This window comes from Schistocerca cancellata, chromosome 1, assembly GCF_023864275.1.
Source record: "Schistocerca cancellata isolate TAMUIC-IGC-003103 chromosome 1, iqSchCanc2.1, whole genome shotgun sequence".
NCBI lineage: Eukaryota > Metazoa > Arthropoda > Insecta > Orthoptera > Acrididae > Schistocerca > Schistocerca cancellata.
In genome coordinates, this window is record NC_064626.1 from 484,770,382 (window position 1) to 484,797,131 (window position 26,750).

A 26,750-nucleotide genomic window follows, 5' to 3' on the forward strand; every position below is an offset into this window, starting at 1 on the left:
GGCACTACCCAATGCCCGTTAGAGCCCAGTTAGCACATGGCATGTCCATGTAATCTGCACATGCCTGCAGTTTGCGAGAGAGAGCATGAATATGAGTAAACTTAGTTGCCGAAGATGACGAATGTTGCCTGTGTGCAAGTGAGTGCTCTGTCATACAGATATCATGCTCTTGCACTTACTTTCACACCCTAGGATTTTGCAGTATGCACTTCGCTTACCAGCAGACTTGATCAAAATTTATTTGAATGATTACAGATAAAAATTATTATGTGTTATTTGTGAATAACAAACAAATAGATATTCCAAGCATTCTTCATTTACGTGAATAAAAACATTTATCTATCATCTGTGAATAAAAAGCATTACAAATAATAGAAAATTTGAAATGACATTTATTGCTCTATTTTAATTATTTAAAAAATGTTCATTTTGTTGCTTTTAAATTAGTTTTCAGAACAATTTCTTTTTCAGACATCTGGTAGAAATTTTATTGGATTTTCTGAGATTTGCTGTTGTGACATACTAAACAAAATACATTCTCTGTCTTCAGATAGGTTATCGATGTGTTGGAATCGTCTTTATTTCAGGATAATGATATAAGTGTTTCAAGTTCTTCTTTAGCAAAAACTGAAAAGTTTTTAATTCCCCTGTAGTTTTGGTAAATAACTTCGTTGTGATTCCATGATTCCACATTATCTTCAACTTCCAAATCACTTCAAAATAAATTTTATTTTTTTCATTTTCTTTGATATTTCTTTGCCTATTACATGTCTACAGTTTGTTGTAAGCCTCTCTTGGTAAGCTGTTGCTGCAATAATTGCTGATGTTTAGAAAGGTGAAAAAGTCTTCTGATGACCTCTTGACAGTTTCTCAGTAAAAAAAGCTGTCAGTCTGCTGCAATATTATGAACTTTATTTCGTATTATCTTCCAAAACTTCTCATTCTCAAAACTCTACACAACCTCATTGATCCATGCTGGATTGAAAAACTATTCCATCTTCTAATGGAAAGCTTACACTGAGTTAACCCTAAAACTTTCAGATGACTTTGAATGTCCAGCAACATTCTGCCAACATTTTAGGAGACTATATTTAAGGTGTGTTGATGATAGTCATTAGCAACCACTGGGTTTTTACTTTGTTCAGTCAATTGTTAGCATCACAGTCATGAATGAAATGCATAATCACATCAATGAGACATCCATATCCAGTAGTGTTAGCAATCTTGGTACAGTGGAGGAAGTGTCGCATATTAAGAGCTTCTGTTGATGCATTCTCAACTTTTGCTGCTTATGTAGAGTGCATCCACATGTTAGCAGGTGGAGGGGGTTCTGTTAGCAAGTGCAGAGTCAGTTAAAATGGGTTACACCAGTAGTGTAAATGCTAAGGGTATTTGCCAATGGAGTATTTTTATGTTGCTTTTGTTAAACTGTAAAGCAAGGAAAGCTCTGCTCAACCTGAAGGTTGGTTTGAACACTGCATTACTCTAATAGGCACAATGGCATGCCCTTCACCTCTGAACCGACTTGTACAGCCAGGTAGAGGGGGACCAACAGTTAAATATGAAGGGCTTATTTCAATAGTGGTACAAGTCCATTACCTCCACTTTTCTGCCTGTAATGCTTCTGCAATTAATGATCCAAACAAACAGAAAGAAAGGTTCATCTCTAGCAAGAAGCCATATGCTTGAATATTTCTGGTATCTCAACTGCAGATTTTTCAGCGCTCATTTAACTTTAGGACTCTGTGTCACACAATGAACAAAAATGGACTTGTACCACTATTGAAATAAGCCCTTCATATGTACTCTGAAATGTAGTGCAACTTGGTGTGGCACTTTTCTCATCATTGATGCAGATGATTGAAGCAATAAGTTACAATGGGGGATCAAACACCAAACGTTCAGCTTTGTTGTAAGGAACTTAACCACGGAGGCACATTTCTGTATAAATGATTAATAATTTATTTATTAAATGGGAACTGCACTGAGCAGAGAAAACAAACAGTAGTTATAGAGTTCTGTATAAATAGTTAACAAAGAAAATATGGTGACATTCTAAATTTTCTTATTTAAGATATGAATAATTTATGTGTGAATTTTTTTTAAATGATGTACTTATTTGAATAATTGTCTAGATAGAAATTTATTCAAATAATGCCTGTCTCTGCGTACCACTAAAACTTCTGCTTCCTTCCTCTTTCTCGTGACTGCAGTTACTTTTGTCGACTGTATTGAGTCTTGTTAGTTCATTTTCTCTATGTACTCATGATTGAAGTTTTTTTTTTATTTTTTTATTATGAACATAGTTGACAATGTAATAAATTACCATGCTTCTCAACGTAATTTTTTTTCCATTTGCTCTATCCAAAATATATCTCAGTATCAGTGTGGTTTTAGCTGCAGACTGAATGCAAGCACTATTTCATCAGATATTCATGTACACAGATTTACAGTTCCAGAGGTAAATCAGTGATGTTCAGTAACATTCAGTATTTTAGTATCTCATTAATTTTCATTATACATAATCATACTCAATTGCTGTGGTCATAATTGATGAATCACAGATACCCGGAATACACTTTCTCTGTAGGGAACTTAGAAAATTGATAGGTACGAAGAAGTTCTAATTGTAAATGCTTTCCAATGCTAGCTGGGGCTATTAGTGGCACTACATTGTGACAAAGCTGTATAGAGTACAAGTTCCATTAGCCATGTGACAGGGCCACCCAATGAGTGTGTGCCACTCAGTGATACCAAGAGCAGAAACTGCCGGATGCGTGCCCCTGGAATGTGTGCAAAACTAGTGAGGGGCAGTGAGTGCTTCTCACATGGTTTTACCACACAGATGGTGTGCACTAGTGCCCATAGGGCACTCTGTTACAGCCTAGCGTAGCCCGTGGACAATGTCCATGGAGTTGTTAAGAAACCAAATGGATCACTTACAATTTGTGATGATTTTAAGTCTTCCATTAATGCTCAAGCTAATGTAGATCTGTATCCCATCCCTAGGTTAGAGGGATTGTTGGAAAAATTAGCTGGGGACATTGTTTTTCCAAGACAGATCTCTCTGATGCCTGTTTTCGTTTGCCTGTAGATGAACAGACAAAATATTTTGAGGTTACATACTTTTCTATGGTACTAAGCTTCACTTCATCACTGATCACAAGCCCCTCATTTTGATATTTGATCCAAATTCAAAACTTCCCAATAAGACTGTGCAGCGGTTGCAACAATGGGCATTGTTCTTTAGTAACTGTAGCCATAAGATTCATCATGGGCCCACCAAGCAGCACTCAAATGCGGACACAGGTGCCTGCTTGTACTGTGCCCTAGGTGCTGTGTTTAACAGGTGTGAAGTTTTAACTTAGGATGTGAAGCAATGACACAGCCTTGAATTCCTAATTATGGCATGCAAAGTACCAATAGAATCAGGTCATGATCAGCTACTCTGCAGGGTGATGTCTACTGTACAGCAGGGTGGGCTGGAGCACCTGCCAAGGGTGCAGGCCCAGAATGGCACACATATTTTGTGCTGCAACAGTGGGTTAATGCAACAGATGGTACCTTATTGTTAGCCACAGACAAATCTGACTGTCATGTGGTAATTCTGCTCATGCTCTGCCCTCACTTACTGAAGCCACTTCACACTGCATATTGGCGAAACTGCAGAATGAAATTTGTAGCACAGCATCAAGTGCACTGGCCTAATGTTGATGCCATCCTAGAACTTAAGATGTGGAATTGCAGGGCATGCACCCACAAAGCATCAGCCCTGCCACATTGCTTCAACCTTTGTCTATGCCCTAACCACCTCTGGCACAGAGTACATATTGATTTCCCCGCACCCTTCTGGGGAGCAATGTGGTTGCTAGTTGTCAACATTGTTCTCTAACTTTTCATATGTGGCTCAAGCAGCTATCAGCATCACAGCAATTATTATCCGTGCCCTCTCCGTATATTTCAACAACAATTTGCAAAAACAGCTCTCATTTCACATTATCTGCATTTCAGGATGTTTGTAAACAAAGCAGTTTTGAGCACTTTACCACCATCCCTTTCCATCAGCATTCATTTCAGAAGCTTAGTGAATGGTCTGAACCTTCAAAATGCAGATGTACAAGGTAATAATGATATCCAACTTTGATCAAGCACTCACCAGGTTGCTTGCAACCTACCAGCTACTGACATAACTGGACATACTCCAGCTGAAATTTTACATGGGTGCAGACCTCGCACCCTCTTTGACCTGCTGCGCCCAACTCAGTGGGCCCGCCACTCATGCACACACCCTTATTGCCACATGGGCTCCGAAGTATGAGTTCACACTTTTGGCTGTAATCCTGGGTTGTCCCAAGGTGTTGTCATCAGCAATAGGAGGTGACAAATGTTTGAGGAGGTAGCCAACCAGGAGCACATAGTCAGGCATCAAGATCTGACCACAACCAGATGTCCCTGACCCTCAGCGGCCAGCTGGGCACCGCTTACACAAATCACGTCTGAGACAAACCTGCCCAACAGCCTGTCTGCTACCACCACAACATTAAGCCTCATTTTAGTTGCCAGCTAGAAATCGACAATGATTATTGATGGGAGCCCTCATGAACACCAGAAACACTCTCACTAAACAATTGGTGGAGGTTGAGCATTCTCAGACTGGGGTGACTGTGGAGGCCGAATCAATATTAAATAGGGAGTTTAGTATCTGACAATAATTTGGGTTCCCCACCCAGCCAGAGTACTGATATGTAGGAAAGGTTAGAGATACTGGGGCTTCGTACCACAGCTACAGCTTGTTCCCATGAAGAGTGCCGCCACTGCTGTTTGATCATGTGAGCTTGTCCACAAATGGAATGATGTCTGTAAATACTGCAACCCCAGCTTTTTTCTATTCTTTGAAGCCTTCATTGCATGTCATTGGTAGCAGAGTAATTGACTTTGGTCATGTTTACGTTTTTTGAATTGGATTGCTACCTGGGCTTTTTGACCAAACTTGTGACAGTTTTCACTATGCTCTGGACTTCGCTTCTGGCTAGCCATTGACCGTGTGTGAACTCTGCCATTGTTGACAACAGGAGCTGCTTATTTGTTCCACTGGTCTCTGCATCACTTCCAGTACAAGTGATCATAAACTGTGTTCTTACCTGCACCAAGTAGGATAGAAAACAAAATCTACATAAAAATTATTTTCGTATCTTGTGTTGTAATTGTATACCTCAAGTTCAACTGAAACAAATTTATAATGTCGACAACGGAATTCACTATGGAGTAATTGTATTGAGAAGGGAGTGTAATTTCAAGACCCTTAAAAAGATTTCTACAGGACATATGATTAGCTACTTTACCAAATACTCTTACTGCTTGCTCCTGCTGAATATACGCTTTATTTATTTTAAGTGCCCTTTCCCAGAAGGAAATAGGTGTGTCAGATATGTTTGAATTCAGCCTCTCCTATCTTATATGTTGAAAATGGGAGTGTAGGCTCTTTTCAAACTTTCATCAACTTTGGATGTATTTCTGTTGGTGATAAACTGCCCAAATTAAAAAAACCAATGCAATGACTCTGTATTTCAGTTATCTAATTGAATGGAGCACATAAAAAATTACTACTTTAAACTGATCAAGAAGCTGCCCAATACTATTCACGAAGCAGAGAAATATTAATAAAAAACGGTAAAAGACCTTGGAATAATCTTGGATGAACACCTAAACTGGGAAGAACAAACAGTCACAGCTTGCCAGAAATCGCTCTCCTCCCTACATGTAATTCAAAAATTTAGAAAAGTATTTCCAGCCCATGTTAAACAAAAATTAGTCCAAACACTAGTCTTGCCTAATCTTTACTACTGTGATGTAGTTCAACACGGCACAAATAGTGAAAATTCGAGATGCCTCGAGCTAGTGATGAATGCTTGCGTTAGATACGTATGCAATATACGGTTGTATGATCATATCAGTCCTTCATACTCCCAGCTAGGTTGGATTTCCTTCCCCTTATGTCCCTAATCCGAAGGGAGTCATGACCTCACTGTTTGGTCCCCTTCCACAAATTAATCAACCAACTGCTTGGCTGTTCTTGTAAATGATTTATTTAATGACCAGTTTCATAGCCTAGAAGCCACATCATCCAGTTAAATATGGTAAATCATAAAATTAAGATTGCAACATGGACAGGACCCAGCATTCCTTGTATATGAATAAATGACACAATTAGCCAATCGTCAGGTAAGCAGAAAGTGTGGGTCCACATTTCCTCAAGCATGCCATGAAGCCAAATCAACAATAGTAGCCGAACATGACTGGTTAACCATTAGATATGAGCCCTTATATCTAATGGTTAACCAGTTATGTTTGGTCTTTTCTGCTTACCTGATGATCCACTAACTGTGTCATTTATTCATAGACAAGGAGTGTTCGGTCCTGTCCGTGTTGCAACTGTAATGTCACATTTCCCCAAATGCAACCTGATGATATGGCTTCTAGGCCATGAAACCAGTCATTAAATAAATTATTTACAAGAGCAGCCAAGCAGTTATTGTTCAAGATATCTGACTTTGCTGTTAACTTCATCACAATGAATTTCTTCCAACATTGTATGTTACATCAGTAAACTTAGATAACAAGTGGCTGTTCATTGCACTACGGATACTGCAGTAAAGATGATAGAGTTCTAGTTTATATTAAAATTGCTTATTTTTTTAAAAAATGAATATACACTCCTGATCAATATGATGTGTTGTGTTGTTGTGGTCTCCAGTCCAGAGACTGGTTTGATGCAGCTCTCCGTGCTACTCTATCTTGTGCAAGCCTCTTCTTCTCTGAGTAAATACTACAACCTACATCCTTCTGAATCTGCTTAGTGTATTCATCTCTTGGTCTCCCTCAATTATTTTTACCTTCCACGCTTCCCTCCAATACTGTTGGTGATCCCTTGATGCCTCCGAACGTGTCCTACCAACCAATCCCTTCTTTTAGCCGGTTGTGCCACAAATTCCTCTTCTCCCCAGTCCTTTTCAGTACCTCCTCATTAGTTATGTGATCTACCCATCTAATTGTCAGTATTCTACTGTAGCACCACAATTCGAAAGCTTCAGTTCTCTTCTTGTCTAAACTGTTTATCGTCCATGTTTCAGTTCCTTACATGGCTACACTCCACACAAATACTTTCAGAAAAGACTTCCTGACACTTAAATCTATACTCAATATTAACAAATTTCTCTTCTTCAGAAACGCTTTCCTTGCCATAGCCAGCCTACATTACATATCCTCCCTACTTCGACCATCATCAGTTATTTTGCTCCCCAAATAGAAAAACTCATCTACTACTATAAGTGTCTCATTTCCAAACCTAATTCCCTCAGCATCACCTGATTTAATTCGACTACATTCCATTATCCTTGTTTTGCTTTTGTTGGTGTTCATCTTATATCTTCCTTTCAAGACACTGTCCATTCCGTTCAGCTGCTCTTCCAGGTCCTTTGCTGTCTCTGACAGAATTACAGTGTCATCGGCAAACCTCAAAGTTTTTATTTCTTCTCCATGTATTTTAATTCCTACTCCGAATTTTTCTTTTGTTTCCTTTACTGCTTGTTCAATATACAGATTGAATAACATTGGGGATAGGCTACAACCCTGTCTTACTCCCTTCTCGACTACTGCTTCCCTTTCATGTCCCTTGACTCTTTATAACTGCTATCTGGTTTCTGTACAAATTGTAAATAGTCTTTGGCTCCCTGTATTTTACCCCTGCCATCTTCAGAATTTGAAAGAGAGTATCCCAGTCAACATTGTCAAAAGCTTTCTCTAAGTCTACAAATGCTAGAAACATAGGTTCGCCTTTCCTTAGTCTACTTTCTAAGATAAGTTGTAAGATCAGTATTGCCTCACATGTTCCAAAATTTCTACGGAATCCAAATGGATCTTCCCCGAAGTCGGCTTCTACCAGTTTTTCCATTCATCTGTAAGGAATTAGTGTTAGTATTTTGCATCCATAACTTCTTAAACCGATATTTTGCTAATTTTCACACATGTTGACACATGCTTTCTTTGGGATTGGAATTATTATATTGTTCTTGACGTCTGAGGGTATTTCACCTGTCTCATACATTTTGTTCACCAGATGGTAGAGTTTTGTCTTGGCTGGCTCTCCCAAGGCTATCAGTAGTTCTAATGGAATGTTGTCTACTCCCAGGTCCTTTTTTTGACTTAGGTCTTTCAGTGCTGTGCCAAATTCTTCATGCAGTATCATATCTCCCATTTCATCTTCACCTACGTCCTCTTCCATTTCCAAAATATTACCCTCAAGTACATCGCCCTTGTATAGACCCTCTATATACTCCTTCCACCTTTCTGCTTTTGCTTTTTTGCTTAGAATTGGTTTTCCATCTGAGCTCTTGATATTCATACAGGTAGTTCTCTTTTCTCCATAGGTTTCTTTAATTTTTCTGTAGGCAGTATCTATCTTACCCCTAGTGATATCTGCATCTACATCCGTACATTTGTCCTCTAGCTATCCTTGCTTAGCTGTTTTGCACTTCCTGTCAATCTCATTTTTGAGATGCTTGTATTTCTTTTCGCCTGCTTTGTTCACTGCATTTTTATATTTTCTCCTTTCATCAATTAGATTCAACATCTCTTCTGTTACCTAAGGATTTCTACTAGTTCTCGTCTTTTTACCTATGTGATCCTCTGCCACCTTCACTATTTCATCTCTCAAAGCTGCCCATTTTTCTTCTACTGTATTTCTTTCCCCTGTATTTGTCAATCGTTCCCTAAAGCTCTCTCTGAAACTCTCTACAACCTCTGGTTCTTTCAAATGCGACATATCTACTCAAATATATTTCTATTATTAAAAAAAAAAAAAAAATAGAATTGAAACCTCCCTTTGAAACACCAGGAAACACAAGTATGTGATACAAATTCTGTCCTGTGTGGCACACTTTTAGTCAAGCAGTGGAAAATAGACCTGGCTTTCTTAACAGTAACAACACAACAGTTTGTTTTCCATAGCAGAATGTAAGGAAGTGATTTATTAGAAAATGGCGTGATATGTCTGTTTCAGTCAATGAATGGTTGAAATCTCCACCTAGTATTTCGGAATTATATGAGTCTTTTAGGTCTTTGTCAGATTTCATGGAGTTTTCCAGGTAAAATCAATTTTCATAGCCTACGCATACTGCCTAAGGGGAACATAGTGACCATCTTATAAATAAAATTCTTATGTTGCATCAATTTAGAATCCTACAAAATCGTCATTAGATTGTCTGTTTACACTTATCCTTTTTCTTTTGTTCTAAACAGATCATCAGATGATGGCTTAAGTGAAAGCTAGTTACAACACCATTTGTGTGAGTTGAAACTGAGAAAATGCGATAAAAGAAAATCAATTTCCTTCAATTCTGTGGAAAAAGTTTTCAGTTTTGAGTATTTTCTTTGGTAATGAGTGTGTTCTGTTGCATTGGTTTTCACTTGTTCCCATGTATGGTGAGCGTAGCAAGTTTCATCATCCATCACAGTGCACTCCAGAAAATTGTCTCCTTGTCTTTTGATGCAGCAAATCAATTTCTTGTGTCATTTGGTTCAACATCTAGTACACACATAGTTTTTGATGATGCCGTTTGTCTGCAGTTGTTTACGAAGACCATTCTGGATATTTTGTGTTTTGTCAGCAGCCTTTTGAAAAGTATTTTGGTGGCTGAATATTTGTAAAATGGGCCTTTACAAATGTCTGCTTGTGTCTGTGTATGTGTGGATGGATATGTGTGTGTGTGCGAGTGTATACCTGTCCTTTTTTCCCCCTAAGGTAAGTCTTTCCGCTCCCGGGATTGGAATGACTCCTTACCCTCTCCCTTAAAACCCATATCCTTTTGTCTTTCCTTCTCCTTCCCTCTTTCCTGACGAGGCAACCGTTGGTTGCGAAAGCTTGGATTTTGTGTGTATGTTTGTGTTTGTTTGTGTGTCTGTCGACCTGCCAGCACTTTCATTTGGTAAGTCACATCATCTTTGTTTTTAAATATATTTTTCCTTGTGGAATGTTTCCTTCTATTATAACTATATATATATATATATATATATATATATATATATATATATATATATATATATATATAAAGACCAATATGTCTGCTTGTGTCTGTATATGTGTGGATGGATATGTGTGTGTGTGCGAGTGTATACCCGTCCTTTTTTCCCCATAAGGTAAGTCTTTCCGCTCCCGGGACTGGAATGACTCCTTACCCTCTCCCTTAAAACCCACATCCTTTCGTCTTTCCCTCTCCTTCCCTCTTTCCTGACGAGGCAACAGTTTGTTGCGAAAGCTTGAATTTTGTGTGTATGTTTGTGTTCGTTTGTGTGTCTGTCGACCTGCCAGCACTTTCATTTGGTAAGTCACATCATCTTTGTTTTTAGGTATATATATATATATATATATATATATATATATATATATATATATATATATATATATATATATATATATTTGTGTTCGTTTACATACACACAAAATTCAAGCTTTCGCAACAAACTGTTGCCTCATCAGGAAAGAGGGAAGGAGAGGGAAAGACAAAAGGATGTGGGTTTTAAGGGAGAGGGTAAGGAGTCATTCCAGTCCCGGGAGCGGAAAGACTTACCTTAGGGGGAAAAAAGGACGGGTATACACTCGCGCACACACACATATCCATCCACACATATACAGACACAAGCAGACATATTTAAAGACAAAGAGTTTGGGCAGAGATGTCAGTCGAGGCAGAAGTGCAGAGGCAAAGATGTTGAATGTAGGTGAGGTATGAGTGGCGGCAACTTGAAATTAGCGGAGATTGAGGCCTGGTGGATAACGGGAAGAGAGGATATATTGAAGAGCAAGTTCCCATCTCCGGAGTTCGGATAGGTTGGTGTTGGTGGGAAGTATCCAGATAACCCGGACGGTGTAACACTGCGCCAAGATGTGCTGGTCGTGCACCAAGGCATGTTTAGCCACAGGGTGATCCTCATTACCAACAAACACTGTCTGCCTGTGTCCCTTCATGCGAATGGACAGTTTGTTGCTGGTCATTCCCACATAGAATGCATCACAGTGTAGGCAGGTCAGTTGGTAGATCACGTGGGTGCTTTCACACGTGGCTCTGCCTTTGATTGTGTACACCTTCCGGGTTACAGGACTGGAGTAGGTGGTGGTGGGAGGGTGCATGGGACAGGTTTTACACCGGGGGCGGTTACAAGGGTAGGAGCCAGAGGGTAGGGAGGGTGGTTTGGGGATTTCATAGGGATGAACTAAGAGGTTACGAAGGTTAGGTAGACAGCGGAAAGACACTCTTGGTGGAGTGGGGAGGATTTCATGAAGGATGGATCTCATTTCAGGGCAGGATTTGAGGAAATCGTATCCCTGCTGGAGAGCCACATTCAGAATCTGATCCAGTCCCGGAAAGTATCCTGTCACAAGTGGGGCACTTTTGTGGTTCTTCTGTGGGAGGTTCTGGGTTTGAGAGGATGAGGAAGTGGCTCTGGTTATTTGCTTCTGTACCAGGTCGGGAGGGTAGTTGCGGGATGCGAAAGCTGTTGTCAGGTTGTTGGTGTAATGCTTCAGGGATTCTGGACTGGAGCAGATTCGTTTGCCACGAAGACCTAGGCTGTAGGGAAGGGACCGTTTGATGTGGAATGGGTGGCAGCTGTCGTAATGGAGGTACTGTTGCTTGTCGGTGGGTTTGATGTGGACGGACGTGTGAAGCTGGCCATTGGACAGGTGAAGGTCAACATCAAGGAAAGTGGCATGGGATTTGGAGTAGGACCAGGTGAATCTGATGGAACCAAAGGAGTTGAGGTTGGAGAGGAAATTCTGGAGTTCTTCTTCACTGTGAGTCCAGATCATGAAGATGTCATCAATAAATCTGTACCAAACTTTGGGTTGGCAGGCCTGGGTAACCAAGAAGGCCTCCTCTAAGCGACCCATGAATAGGTTGGCGTACGAGGGGGCCATCCTGGTACCCATGGCTGTTCCCTTTAATTGTTGGTATGTCTGGTTTTCAAAAGTGAAGAAGTTGTGGGTCAGGATGAAGCTGGCTAAGGTAATGAGGAAAGAGGTTTTAGGTAGGGTGGCAGGTGATCGGCGTGAAAGGAAGTGCTCCATCGCACCGAGGCCCTGGACGTGCGGGATATTTGTGTATAAGGAAGTGGCATCAATAGTTACAAGGATGGTTTCTGGGGGTAACGGATTGGGTAAGGATTCCAGGTGTTCGAGAAAGTGGTTGGTGTCTTTGATGAAGGATGGGAGACTGCATGTAATGGGTTGAAGGTGTTGATCTACGTAGGCAGAGATACGTTCTGTGGGGGCTTGGTAACCAGCTACAATGGGGCGGCCGGGATGATTGGGTTTGTGAATTTTAGGAAGAAGGTAGAAGGTAGGGGTGCGGGGTGTTGGTGGGGTCAGGAGGTTGATGGAGTCAGGTGAAAGGTTTTGTAGGGGGCCTAAGGTTCTGAGGATTCCTTGAAGCTCTGCCTGGACATCAGGAATGGGATTACCTTGGCAAACTTTGTATGTGGTGTTGTCTGAAAGCTGACGCAGTCCCTCAGCCACATACTCCCGACGATCAAGTACCACGGTCGTGGAACCCTTGTCCGCCGGAAGAATGACAATGGACCGGTCAGCCTTCAGATCACGGATAGCCTGGGCTTCAGCAGTGGTGATGTTGGGAGTAGGATTAAGGTTTTTTAAGAAGGATTGAGAGGCAAGGCTGGAAGTCAGAAATTCCTGGAAGGTTTGGAGAGGGTGATTTTGAGGAAGAGGAGGTGGGTCCCGCTGTGACGGAGGACGGAACTGTTCCAGGCAGGGTTCAATTTGGATAGTGTCTTGGGGAGTTGGATCATTAGGGGTAGGATTAGGATCATTTTTCTTGATGGCAAAGTGATACTTCCAGCAGAGAGTACGAGTGTAGGACAGTAAATCTTTGACGAGGGCTGTTTGGTTGAATCTGGGAGTGGGGCTGAAGGTGAGGCCTTTGGATAGGACAGAGGTTTCGGATTGGGAGAGAGGTTTGGAGGAAAGGTTAACTACTAAATTAGGGTGTTGTGGTGCCAGATTGTGTTTATCGGAATTTTGAGGTTTTGGAGGGAGTGGAGCCGGAAGTGGGAGATTGAGTAGATGGGAGAGACTGGGTTTGTGTGCAATGAGAGGTGGTTGAGGTTTGCTGGAAAGGTTGTGAAGGGTGAGTGAGTTGCCTTTCCGGAGGTGGGAAACCAGGAGACTGGATAGTTTTTTGAGGTGAAGGGTGGCATGGTGTTCTAATTGACGGTTGGCCTGTAGGAGGATGCTCTGAATAGCCGGTGTGGATGTGGGAGAGGAAAGATTGAGGACTTTTATTAAGGATAGGAGTTGACGGGTGTGTTCATTGGCGGAGTTGATGTGTAGGTGAAGGATTAGGTGGGTGAGGGCAATGGATTGTTCAGTTTGGAACTGGTATAGGGACTGATGGAAAGAAGGTTTGCAGCCAGAGATGGGAACTTTAAGTGTGAGGCCTTTGGGGGTTATGCCAAATGTCAGACAAGCCTGAGAAAATAAAATATGTGAGCGTAATCTGGCTAGGGTGAAGGCATGTTTGCGGAGGGAATGTAAATCAAACTTAATGGGGTCGTTATGGGGGTGTTGTGAGGGTGACATGGTATTAGAAGGTGGAAAGTTTAACATGAAGTTGAAATGAAAAAGAAGGATAGAAATATATGGGGATAGATAACTAGAAGCAATTGGAGATCTGGTATGAAAAAAGGCGAAAAAGTGTTGGTTAAGTTGATCCTGTGGTGAACTTGGGTTGGTAGACAGCGATGTGCAAAAAGGTTAGGTGGTTGTGTTGCCGCTAAATCACGTTAAAGGACGGAGAAATTCGGGAAAATTTCGAGAAAATTTCGAAAAAAACGTATTAAAGGAGTGGTGTTGTGGTGAAAGAGTACGAAAATGGGGCTAACAATTGTAGAAATAATGACGTTAAAACCTGTGGGGAGCGGCTAAAATGATCAGTGATGTGCGAAAAACGGAAGTGGAAATAAAGTTAAAGTTATTACAACTAGCCGAAATGGTTGTTAAAAACGTGAAAGCAGCTGTTATTGAACTAGAAACGGTGGATTTTATAGCAGCGGTAGTGTTGAAAGCGGAAAATATAATTTTTTTGGTTATGGTTGGGAAGTGGGTTACGTATTGTTGAGCATATATAGGCGGGATAAAATTGTATAGTAGATTACGGTAAAAGGGGAAAGTGAATACAAAGTGAAACTACTGGTAAAAACAGAAAGAGAAAATAAAGAGAAAAAAGAGAAATAAGACGACAGGAAAGATTTCGAAATGCAAAGGCGACAATAACAAACGTAATTGTTGGGTTCAAATTAATGATATGGTTATAACAGAAGGAAACATTCCACGAAGGAAAAATATACCTAAAAACAAAGATGATGTGACTTACCAAATGAAAGTGCTGGCAGGTCGACAGACACACAAACGAACACAAACATACACACAAAATTCAAGCTTTCGCAACAAACTGTTGCCTCATCAGGAAAGAGGGAAGGAGAGGGAAAGACGAAAGGATGTGGGTTTTAAGGGAGAGGGTAAGGAGTCATTCCAGTCCCGGGAGCGGAAAGACTTACCTTAGGGGGAAAAAAGGACGGGTATACACTCGCACACACACACATATCCATCCACACATATACAGACACAAGCAGACATATTTAAAGACAAAGAGTTTGGGCAGAGATGTCAGTCGAGGCAGAAGTGCAGAGGCAAAGATGTTGAATGTAGGTGAGGTATGAGTGGCGGCAACTTGAAATTAGCGGAGATTGAGGCCTGGTGGATAACGGGAAGAGAGGATATATTGAAGAGCAAGTTCCCATCTCCGGAGTTCGGATATGGTGTTGGTGGGAAGTATCCAGATAACCCGGACGGTGTAACACTGCGCCAAGATGCACGACCAGCATTCCTTCTATTATATATATATATATATATATATATATATATATATATATAATAGAAGGAAACATTCCACGAAGGAAAAATATATCTAAAAACAAAGTAGATGTGACTTACCAAATGAAAGTGCTGGCAGGTCGACAGACACACATACGAACACAAACATACACACAAAATTCAAGCTTTCGCAACAAACTGTTGCCTCATCAGGAAAGAGGGAAGGAGAGGGAAAGACGAAAGGATGTGGGTTTTAAGGGAGAGGGTAAGGAGTCATTCCAGTCCCGGGAGCGGAAAGACTTACCTTAGGGGGAAAAAAGGACGGGTATACACTCGCACACACACACATATCCATCCACACATATACAGACACAAGCAGACATATTTAAAGACAAAGAGTTTGGGCAGAGATGTCAGTCAAGGCAGAAGTGTTGAGGCAAAGACGTTGTTGAATGACAGGTGAGGTATGAGTGGCGGCAACTTGAAATTAGCGGAGATTGAGGCCTGGTGGATAACGGGATGAGAGGATATATTGAAGAGCAAGTTCCCATCTCCGGAGTTCGGATAGGTTGGTGTTAGTAGGAAGTATCCAGATAACCCGGACGGTGTAACACTGCGCCAAGATGTGCTGGTCGTGCACCAAGGCATGTTTAGCCACAGGGTGATCCTCATGGTGACAGGTTTAGCCACCCTGTGGCTAAACATGCCTTGGTGCACGACCAGCACATCTTGGCGCAGTGTTACACCGTCCGGGTTATCTGGATACTTCCTACTAACACCAACCTATCCGAACTCCGGAGATGGGAACTTGCTCTTCAATATATCCTCTCATCCCGTTATCCACCAGGCCTCAATCTCCGCTAATTTCAAGTTGCCGCCACTCATACCTCACCTGTCATTCAACAACGTCTTTGCCTCAACACTTCTGCCTTGACTGACATCTCTGCCCAAACTCTTTGTCTTTAAATATGTCTGCTTGTGTCTGTATATGTGTGGATGGATATGTGTGTGTGTGCGAGTGTATACCCGTCCTTTTTTCCCCCTAAGGTAAGTCTTTCCGCTCCCGGGACTGGAATGACTCCTTACCCTCTCCCTTAAAACCCACATCCTTTCGTCTTTCCCTCTCCTTCCCTCTTTCCTGATGAGGCAACAGTTTGTTGCGAAAGCTTGAATTTTGTGTGTATGTTTGTGTTCGTATGTGTGTCTGTCGACCTGCCAGCACTTTCATTTGGTAAGTCACATCTACTTTGTTTTTAGATATATATATATATATATATATATATATATATATATGGTTATAACAGAAGGAAAGATTCCACAAAGGAAAAATATACCTAAAAACAAAGATGATGTGACTTACCAAATGAAAGTGCTGGCAGGTCGACAGACACACAAACGAACACAAACATACACACAAAATTCAAGCTTTCGCAACAAACTGTTGCCTCATCAGGAAAGAGGGAAGGAGAGGGAAAGACGAAAGGATGTGGGTTTTAAGGGAGAGGGTAAGGAGTCATTCCAGTCCCGGGAGTGGAAAGACTTACCTTATGGGGAAAAAAGGACGGGTATACACTCGCACACACTCGCCTCTGCACTTCTGCCTTGACTGACATCTCTGCCCAAACTCTTTGTCTTTAAATATGTCTGCTTGTGTCTGTATATGTGTGGATGGATATGTGTGTGTGTGCGAGTGTATACCCGTCCTTTTTTCCCCCTAAGGTAAGTCTTTCCGCTCCCGGGATTGTAATGACTCTTTACCCTCTCCCTTAAAACCCACATCCTTTCGTCTTTCCCTCTCCTTCCCTCTTTCCTGATGAGGCAACAGTTTGTTGCGAAAGCTTGAATTTTGTGTGTATGTTTGTGTTCGTTTGTGTGTCTGTCGACCTGCCAGCACTTTCATTTGGTAAGTCACATCATCTTTGTTTTTATATATATATATATATATATATATATATATATATATATATATATATATATACATACACTCTTGGCCTTTACAAATGTCTGCTTGTGTCTGTGTATGTGCGGATGGATATGTGTGTGTATGCGAGTGTATACCTGTCCTCCTTTCCCCCTAAGGTAAGTCTTTCTGCTCCCAGGATTGGAATAACTTCTTACCCTCTCCCTTAAAACCCACATCCTTTCGTCTTTCCCTCTCCTTCCCTCTTTCCTGATGAAGCAACCGTTGGTTGAATTTTGTGTGTATGTTTGTGTTTGTTTGTGTGTCTATCAACCTGCCAGCGCTTTCGTTTGGTAAGTCACATCTTATTGGACTTGTCCTTGAGCGCGTATAAATAGCTTGCGCTTAGCCGCTGACGTCATTTGCAGCCGCACGAGCAGCCGCACAATGCCTCGTCGACGTTATGTAAGGAGGCGTTTCAGGCCATCTGTTTTTAAAGTATGTAAGACTATTAATCTGTCAGCTAAGGCTACCGATGAGGCTTCTGTAAGAAACTAGCCAAATTCATCACTCACCTTGCCACTGGCAGAATGTACACCCCTGCCATAGCTGAAGCAGACAATGCTTGCTCAGCAGCACTGCTGGAACATGTCCTTGGTTGATGGCACGTTGGTAAACAGGTAACATGGCAGTGCATGATCTTAGTTTGTAAAACAAATTTCAGTTTCCATTGATAGTTTCTCTGACACAATTGTTTGCAGTAACTATTCATTCGAATGTGCAACTCATTTAATACCCATAGTAATTAGTAGTTTGTTTTTGCTGTATCACTAAGTTTTGGCAATGAAGATAAAACTGAATTAATTGTTTTGCATGCTAATAGGATCGGTCTCTGTGCAGGTACCAGAGTTTTGGAGTAATGTGGAATCTAAGTTTTCTAAATTGCAAAAATTAAATTCAGAGATTGTGGTATACAATCAAAATGTTCAACCTAGATATGTGTTATTTATTAGTTAATTTCTTGGACATTTTGTTATAAATCATGTAAACAATAGAAGAAACAGGAAATAACTTGGATAATTCTGCAAATTGCGGTTTGAATGATGATTGTTGTCGTAATTAAAGTCCACAACAAAAATAGAGTACCTCCAAATACAAAGAAAACATGTACAGTTATGGCTTTCAGTGGAAAAGAAAAGGCTGGAAACCTTTTGGTTAAACAAAAGAGAGAGAAAACACTTAAAGTTAAGCAGTGTGCAAAGCTGGTTTTGTTTTGTAAAATCTGAACATGAATTGTATGTATGGAAGAAAAGTTTACACGCATACGAAATATGCACCAAAAAGAAACTTGCAAAAGTGTAAAGAAACCTATTCAAAACATTTAGAATTGCTCATGACAGATAGTGCTCCATTACCAAGGGACTGGATGCTCTCAGTTGTAATGGAAATGAACAGTGCTCATTTCCAGGTATCTTCAACCTAGTTAAACTGATTCAGGAAATTACATGGAAAAGAAAGTCAGGAAATTATTATGGAAGTTTGTGAAGTTTATCTCAAGTAAACTCATAGAGGAGATGTCATTAATAGATAATACTATATAATTTTGTAGCTCAGCTACTTGTTATCATGTAAAAGCCATATAACAAAGCCAATCAATCATGTTTCGTGCAAACCACAGTTTAACATTCCAGGTGGGGGGACGACAGAGTTGCTTGCACAGTTGATTCATTTTCATATACAACAATGCCAGTGATTTTTATCAGTGGGTTACTTTTTCATTAGCTTCATCTCTGACTTCAGGAACATCAAGACAAATTAGGAGCAAAAATTTTAAAAAAGGATTGTTTACTTGCAAAAGTCTTGTAATCGACACAGCAAAATTTGGAAACATTGGAGGGAATAAGTTTCAGTATCATATCCAAAACATCTTCTTGCCATTTGCAGAAAATGATTCGTTGCATTTGTTGAACTTTTAGACTGAACAAAATGACACCTCTTTAAGAGGATGGCAAAAAGACCGTTAATATATTTCAGATTCCACCCATAAATAATAATGTGGTTCAACCTCTTGACAACATAATTTCCTACAGCTCTTTGTCATTTCAGGTTTATCAGTGGAACAATATTGTTAAATTTCAGTCACGTCTGCATTGTCAGTTTGCATCACCACATTTTATGAATTTGATCAAGTATACCTGGTATGCAGAACAACGGCCACAGCAATTTCTTACTCCTTTCCATTTCTGTCTAAATAAAACTAGTAATTTCTGCAAAATATCTGAATGCATCATCTTTATCAGATATGCCTGATGTAAGGAAAATATTTATTTGTGTCCTCCAGTAAACATTTCACATTTTTGCAATGATTATAGGGAATAAACAAGGAGCCATTTCATTGTTCGGTTGACTTGCTGGCTCTGCCAGAATATATAAAAGATAGATAGATGTACTTGACTCACAGTAAGATCATATGTCCCAAACACTTTTACACAGAAATTTTACAAATTTTGTTCCACCAATATGAGTTGTAATTGTTAGGAAAGTCGAAGAAAATTCAGAATGGTCACTCATTCTGAAAGAATGATTTACACTGATCCTGAAATGAAAATGAAATTTCGTGTGACTAGGGCCTCCCATCGGTTAGACCATTTGCCGGGTGCAAGTCTTTCGAATTGACGCCACTTAGGCGACTTGCGCGTCGATGGTGATGAAATGATGATGATTAGGACAACACAACACCCAGTCCCTGAGCAGAGAAAATCTCCGAGCCAGCCGGGAATCGAACCCGGACCCTTAGGATTGACATTCTGTCACGCTGACCACTCAGCTACCAGGGGCGGACTACACTGATCCTGACTTTAGTATTGTTGTTGTTATTGTGGTCTTCAGTCCTGAGACTGGTTTGATGCAGCTCTCCATGCTACTCTATCCTGTGCAAGCTTCTTCATCTCCCAGTACCTGCTGCAACCTACATCCTTCTGAATCTGCTCAGTGTATTCATCTCTTGGTCTCCCTCTACGATTTTAACCTCCACGCTGCTCTCCAATACTAAATTGGTGATCCCTTGATGCCTCAGGTACTTTAGTATTAACTGCTCTAATAAATATCTTATGTGCAACAAGGGGTTGCATGTCTTCCATATCGAGAAGAGAACACAGAAGCTGAAAATGACTAAAAGTATTATTTTGAGGTGAAGAAGAAACTTAAGTCTCCTACATTTGCAAAAGTTTTATCACTCAGTCCTCAGAAAATCTTTGAGGAAAGAAATGTATCAACACAAACTAAGGTGATGCTAGCAAAATAAATTCTCATAATATTGCACTCACAAAAGTAAAGTGCTAAAAAGGCTGCTATTGCCTATGCACCAACTCGAGCCTTAGCTCCACTCGGCATTTGCAAAATTAATTGAACCAAAGAAAGTGTCTCTCAATCTAAATTGATTCAACAGAAGAAAACATAAGAGAAGTAATGAAATGCCAAGAAAACAGTCAAACCATGCAGACCTGTGGCACTTGCCATATAAAAAATGAAGACTTTGTGATCCACAGTGAGATCTGCAACTCATCATCCTCTTAGTTCTTCTCTTCCTAGACGGGAAAAAGGAAAGCTATCTCGCTGATATACGGCTCCTGTACTACAGTGGAATATGAATAGGTTCAGGAGACATGTATGAAATGTAAGTGTTAGCATAAGTAAAAATCATGTGCAAATTTTAAATTATTCTATTGACCCTGCACTTAGGAATACATATTCCGCAAAAGGGATAAACTCAATGGGAACATAATAATCCACCCCAGTATCTCTCACAATAGCTATGCACATAGTTGCTGTAATAGTGCATATTCAATATAATGTTATATTTTTTACCAGTCAACAAAGCAATTTTTGAGCAAGTACTGCCTGGCCTTTTTTTGTTAGTATGGCAACCACCAAACTGACAATAAAGACAAACAACAAGTGTGTACTGTCAATATACTGTAACATATTGCAAAATACACCATGCAGCATAGTATTTCTGACTTTGTTTTACCATATTTAGAACTTGAATTCTTACTCCAAGGACAGTTCCTAAAAAGTCTGTACATAAGAGCTTGCTGTATAATATGTGCCTAGCTTTTGCCACCCATCTGGTCTGTTTATTTATTTACGCAGTTTATGTCACATTGCAACACTTGATCAGTCCATATACACTATAGTCTTCAGAGTATTAGCTAGACATGCTTTGTTGGCTTCTTCTGATCACAAATATTTTTCACTTTTTCCAGTCAGGTAGCCCCTTCTTCATCAGAAATTGAGATTCTTTTTGTTTAAATTCTCATACTGGCACTTCTTAGAACCCTGTTCTCTTCTCAGTCTTCGATTTGTTGCAGTGTTATATTCAACTCTTCTAAATTGTACTGGACTTCTTTAAGCATTTTTTCTTGGTTTTATTTATCAAAAATTAGTTCAATTGTCATTTCACTAGTCTGATTCATAAAAAATTTTATATATGGCAAAATGTGCAATTCTACTTTTTCACATTGTAATTGTATCAAATATTGACTCATGTACATAATACACAACTTTATTGAGTAACAGTCGCCATTGTCCTTTACTGGATTTGAAGCTTTTTGAACTTGATGATTGTTTTCATGATCTTTCAGCCCATTTTTTGCCATTTGTCTGTTGTTCCTTTGATTTTCAACGATAAAGAGGGTCTCATTGTCAAAGATTCGCCTGCTTTAATTACAGAGCTGTAGTGTTTGATTTTGGCATTCATGAAGAGAGATTTCTTCTTATATGTTGGCCAAGATAATTGTTGTGCTTGTTTCAGTTTCATTTTTTATATTCTGCTCGTGTTCTCTCATTTGAGTACCAAGTTACGATTTCCCCCAAGGTATTTGAACTTATTTACAACCTTAACTAAAGTATAATGGCCAGTTTATAATATTTTTTTCAATCCTATCCTTCCTTCCTCTGTTTAGTTAATTTTTTTCACTGCCTCTGTGTTTTTATTGCACGTAATTTCCTGTTCTTTTTTTCTTATTTATGATCCATTTCTATTCACCTCTACTTCCCTCCAAATCTTATTTGAAACCAGCAGTCCAGTTTATCCTCTCAGTCATTACAGTTTCTTAACCCAAAGCCATGAATAACATTTCCTGTGAATTTTCCTTCATCTTTGAGTTTTTCCAATTCCTTTTCCTCAGTTTCCTTTCTTTTTTACACTAGAAGGAACCCGTGCCATTTTATGTGCCTTTTGTACAGAGTACCATTGGCTTGCACTTGATAAACAGAGATTCTCTATCTATAGTATAAATACTTTTTTGTTCCATAAATGTAGAGATATTTGTGGATTTACCACATATAAGGAAAATAAAACACAGGATGCATATTTTGCATAATTGATGTGATAAGATTTATTGTTTCTCTGATCGTAGTTGAAATGGACCTCAAGGATGTGGAGCAAGCTAAAAAAATGAAACATGTTTCATTTACAGATGAATACCATAGAAATATAAAGAAAAGTAATTTGTAAGTCTTTGTTGCCAATAATCGTCAAAAAGAAAGAGTATGCAGTGTTAACTTTCAGTAGCATGGCAAAAGTAGTGTGGCATGTGCCTGGGTAAATTTGTACAAAAGGACTTCCCAGAAGGTACTTTATTTCAATATAGTTCTTTTTAACTTTCATCATTTTAATCATGCTCACCTCAGCATAATTCAGTACAGCGCCAAAGATCGTGACATCATGCACATATGCAAACCTGTTGTCATCATCATTATCATCATCATCTTCTTCTTCTTCTTCAGCACCTACTAATCCCTCAGAATGATCCTCAATACAAAGCTGGATGGTTCTTTTAATCATTTGTATCTCATTAAGAGTAGTGTACAAAAGCCAAGCTCGCAGTTGTCTGAAACATTCTACACAGTCACACAAATAATGTTTTATGCACAAACTTGAAAGCATTAATTTTTTGCAGTTGCCCTTTCTAAGTTTACAGAAACCATACTGCGCAAGCTTGTTCCTCTTTGCAATAGTCTCTTGATATACTGCTTTCTGTACTTTAAAAAACTTCTCATGCTTTGATACTGCTATTCCTTTTGCTGAGGACATGAAATAAGTTTTTCAAGTAACTCCCATATTGATGTAATATGCAAGTTGTTACGATATTTAGTAGGTACCAGTGATCTCCACCTAAACTGGGTGTCAACATGCAGCTTTCTAAGCATGCTGGGCAAAGATCCTCGTGCTTTGTCCCTTGCCTAAACACAATACAGCGTCCACAAAGTGTCACTAGAATGCAAAAGAAAATGCTTTTCAATTCTGTGCCCAAAGTGTATCTATTAAATTGGATCTTCCAGATTTTTGAAGAGCAAAATGGATACTTCATTGCTACTGCAAATGGTGACAGATCTGCTGTATCATTTCAAAACTCAAGTGTGATAAAGATATTGACAGGCTGAGAAGAAAATTTGTTCTGCTTTATTTGTACTTATTCTTTATTTTCACATATGCTTTACCCATTCATTCCATTATCATGCAAGATGGTGCTATGAGATGCAGCAGAAGTAGATAAACTAGATTACTCAATACAAATATGTAGAAGTCATAAAATGAAGTGTCTTAACAATGTCGATGTCTCTCAAACTAAGTTCAAATCATTTGCTTAGACGGGCCACTATGATTATAAAATTTATGAATGCATAGTGCAAGAAATCATTAAGTACCGTCTTTAACAGTACTTTTAAATCTAAAGCAAACTGTATCTTACCATATTTAGTACCTGAATCTGTGTATTACCTAAGAGGATTTACATTGCCACTCAGTGTTATGGAGACAAATAAAGCAAATGTGACAATATATTTCTGCCAGGAAGATAATCTGCACTTTACTACACGTGTCAGTCTAGGTAACAAAAAGACGTGTGCAACGTGATGATAATGGATTTCAGAAACAGTGCTACAAATGATTGTTAATATCCTTCAGAATATACACAGTCATAGTTCCTTCACCATTTTAATTTAATAATTATTTTCTGTTAGCATTTGCAGGAACAAAAGTGTGAGAGAGACAATAAAATTCTTAGCTTATGTGAAGGAAGGAATTATTGGTTATGTGGGGTCATCTAATCTAGCATCATAATATTGTGTTGATCTGATGGTTTCTTGCTTCAGATACTGTTACAGTCAACAACTTAAACAATGAAAAATCCAGGGTGAAGTAATGACAATATTAGGAAAAGGATACATATAATGGAAATGTTGAATTGCAGACAGACACTACAAAAAAGTCTGCTAAACAGGTAAATTTTCAGCCAGAAAGCCTTCTTCTGAATTAGACAAACACACAGACACACACACTCATGCAGATGCAACTCTCACACACATGACTACTTCTCTGCCGAGGCCAGACTGCGAGCAACTGCACATGATGGAGAAGTAATCTGGTTGGTGGGGGCCAGGAGGAGGCTGGGAGGGGAGAAATAGCAGAGTAGAGGTAGGGACATTAAAATTCTGCTAGTGGGAGCATACAGGGGTGAGGAGGGGGGGAGGACAGGGTAGGGCGGGTAGGTGCAGTCAGGAAGTTGGATGGAGGAGCAGAAGCATTGGGGGGGGGGGGGGGGGCAGGAGTGGAAAATGAGAGAAGTAAAAAGACTGTGGGTGTGTTGGTGGAATAGAAGGCTGTGTAGTGCTGGAATGGGAACAGCAAAGGGGGTATATGGGTAAAAGACAATGACTAACAAAGGTTGAGGCCAGTAGTGTTATGAGAACATAGGATATATTGCAGAGAGAGTTCCCACCTGTGCAGTTCAGAAAAGTTGGTGTTGGTAGGAAGGATCCAGATGGCACAGGCTGTGAAGCAGTCATTGAAATGAAGAACATTGTGTTGGGCAGCATGCTCAAAACTGGGCGGCCCAGCTGTTTCATGGCCGAGGTTTGTTGGTGGACATTCTTGTGCATAGACAGCTTGGTGGTTGTCGTACCCACTTAGAATGCAGCACAGTCGATGCAGCTTAGCTTGTAGATCACATGACTGATTTCACAGGTAGCCCCTCCTTTGATGGGATAGGTGATGCTTGTGACAAGACTAGAGTAGGTGGTCGTGGGAGGTTGTATGGACAGGTCTTGCACCTAAGTCTTTTACAGGGATATGAGCCATGAGGCAAGGGGTTCAGAGCAGAGGACATGTATGGATGGATGAGGATATTGTGTACATTTGGTTGCAATAGAATACCACTGTGGGAGTGGTTGGAAGGATAGTGGATAGGACACTCCTCATTTTAGGGCACAACGAGAGGCAATTGAAACCCTGACTGAGAATGTGATTCAGTTGTTCCAGTACTGGGAGGTACTGAGTCATGAGGGGTATACTCCACTGTGGCCAGACGGTGGGACTTTGGGTCTTGGTGGGTGACTGGAGAGGTAAGGCACAGGAGTTTTGTTTCAGTACAGGATAAGGAGGGTAATTACGGTCTGTGAAGGCCCCAGTGAGATCCTAGGTATATTTCAAGAGGGACTACTTGTCACTACAGATGCAATGGCATGTGTGGCTAGGCTGTATGGAAGGAACTTCTTGTCATGGGATGGGCGGCATCCAGTAAAGTGGAGGTTTTGCTGGTGGTTGTTAGGTTTGTTGTGGACAGAGGTATGATGTAGCCATCTTTGATTGGAGGTTAGCATTAAGGAAGTGGCTTGGTGGGTTGAGGAGGACAGGTGAAGTGATTGGTGGAGAAAGAGTTGAGGTTCTGGAGGAATGTAGATAGGGTGTCCTCACCCTCAGTCCAGATCATGAAGGTGCCATGAGTGAATCTGAACCAGGTGAGAGGTTTGGGATTCCTGGTGATTAAGAAGGATTCCTCTAGATGGCACTGAGTAGGTTGGCATAGGAAGTGGCTACTGCTGGCACCCATTGTCATATCCCAGATTTGTTTGTAGCTGATGCCTTCAAAGGAGAAGTAATTTTGGGTGATGTAGTTGGTCATGGTGACCAGGAAGGAGGTTGTAGATTTGGACTTGTAAGGACTGCAAAAGGTAGTGTTCAATAGCGCCAATGCTATGGGTTTTTAAGATGTTAGTGTAAAGGGAGGTGTCATCTATAGTGACAAGCAGGGCACCATGTCGTAAAAGAACAGGGACTGTGCAGAGTTGGTGGAGGGAATGGTTGGTGTCTGTGGAAGGTAGGTTGCGAGTAATAGGCTGGAGGTGTTGGTCTGTGAGGGTAGAGATTCTCTCTGTGAGGGCACAGTATCCAGTCACAATGGGATGTCTTGGATGGTTGAGTTTATAGACTTTAGAAAGCATGTGGAAGGTAGTATTGCAAGAAGTAATAGAGGTGAGGAGAGAGAGAGAGAGAGACAGAGACTCTGGGGAGAGTTTCTGGATGGCCCTAAGGACTTGAAGAGAGGCCGGAGATCCTGCTGGATTTATGGAGTGGGGCATTGTATCAGGGTTTGTAGGTGGGTGAGTCTGACAGCTGGCAGAGTTCTTCCACCAGGTAATCCTTGCAGTTCAGGAAAGCAGTGGTGGAGCCTTTCTCAACAGGTAGGATTGTAAGGTCATGATTGGTTTGCAGGCGATGGATTGCTGCTCTTTTTGTGGATGTATGGTTAGCTTGCATATTAAGGGATATGGGAAATGACATTGAGACAAGGTTTGAGGTTAAGAAATTCTGGAAATTCCAGAATTTCTTAGCCTCAAACTGTGCCTCACAATAATTCCAAAATCCTGGAACATGCAAGCTAACCTTACATCCACAGAAAGAACTGCAATCCACTACCTAAAAATTTATCCTGACCTTATAATCCTACCTGCTGAAAAGGCTGTATCACTGTTGTTTTGAACTGCAAGGATTACATAGCAGAAGGACTCCACCAGCTGTCAGATTCATTCATCTAAAAACCGCGTCCCAGTGACCCCATCCGAGAA

General features: G+C 40.4%; 1 protein-coding gene across 1 annotated transcript in view; it reads left to right on the forward strand.

The window, feature by feature from the left end:
• LOC126177684 (intraflagellar transport protein 122 homolog) overlaps positions 1-26,750 on the forward strand; it is a 254,831-nt gene that overhangs the window by 213,996 nt on the left and 14,085 nt on the right. The window lies entirely within an intron of this gene.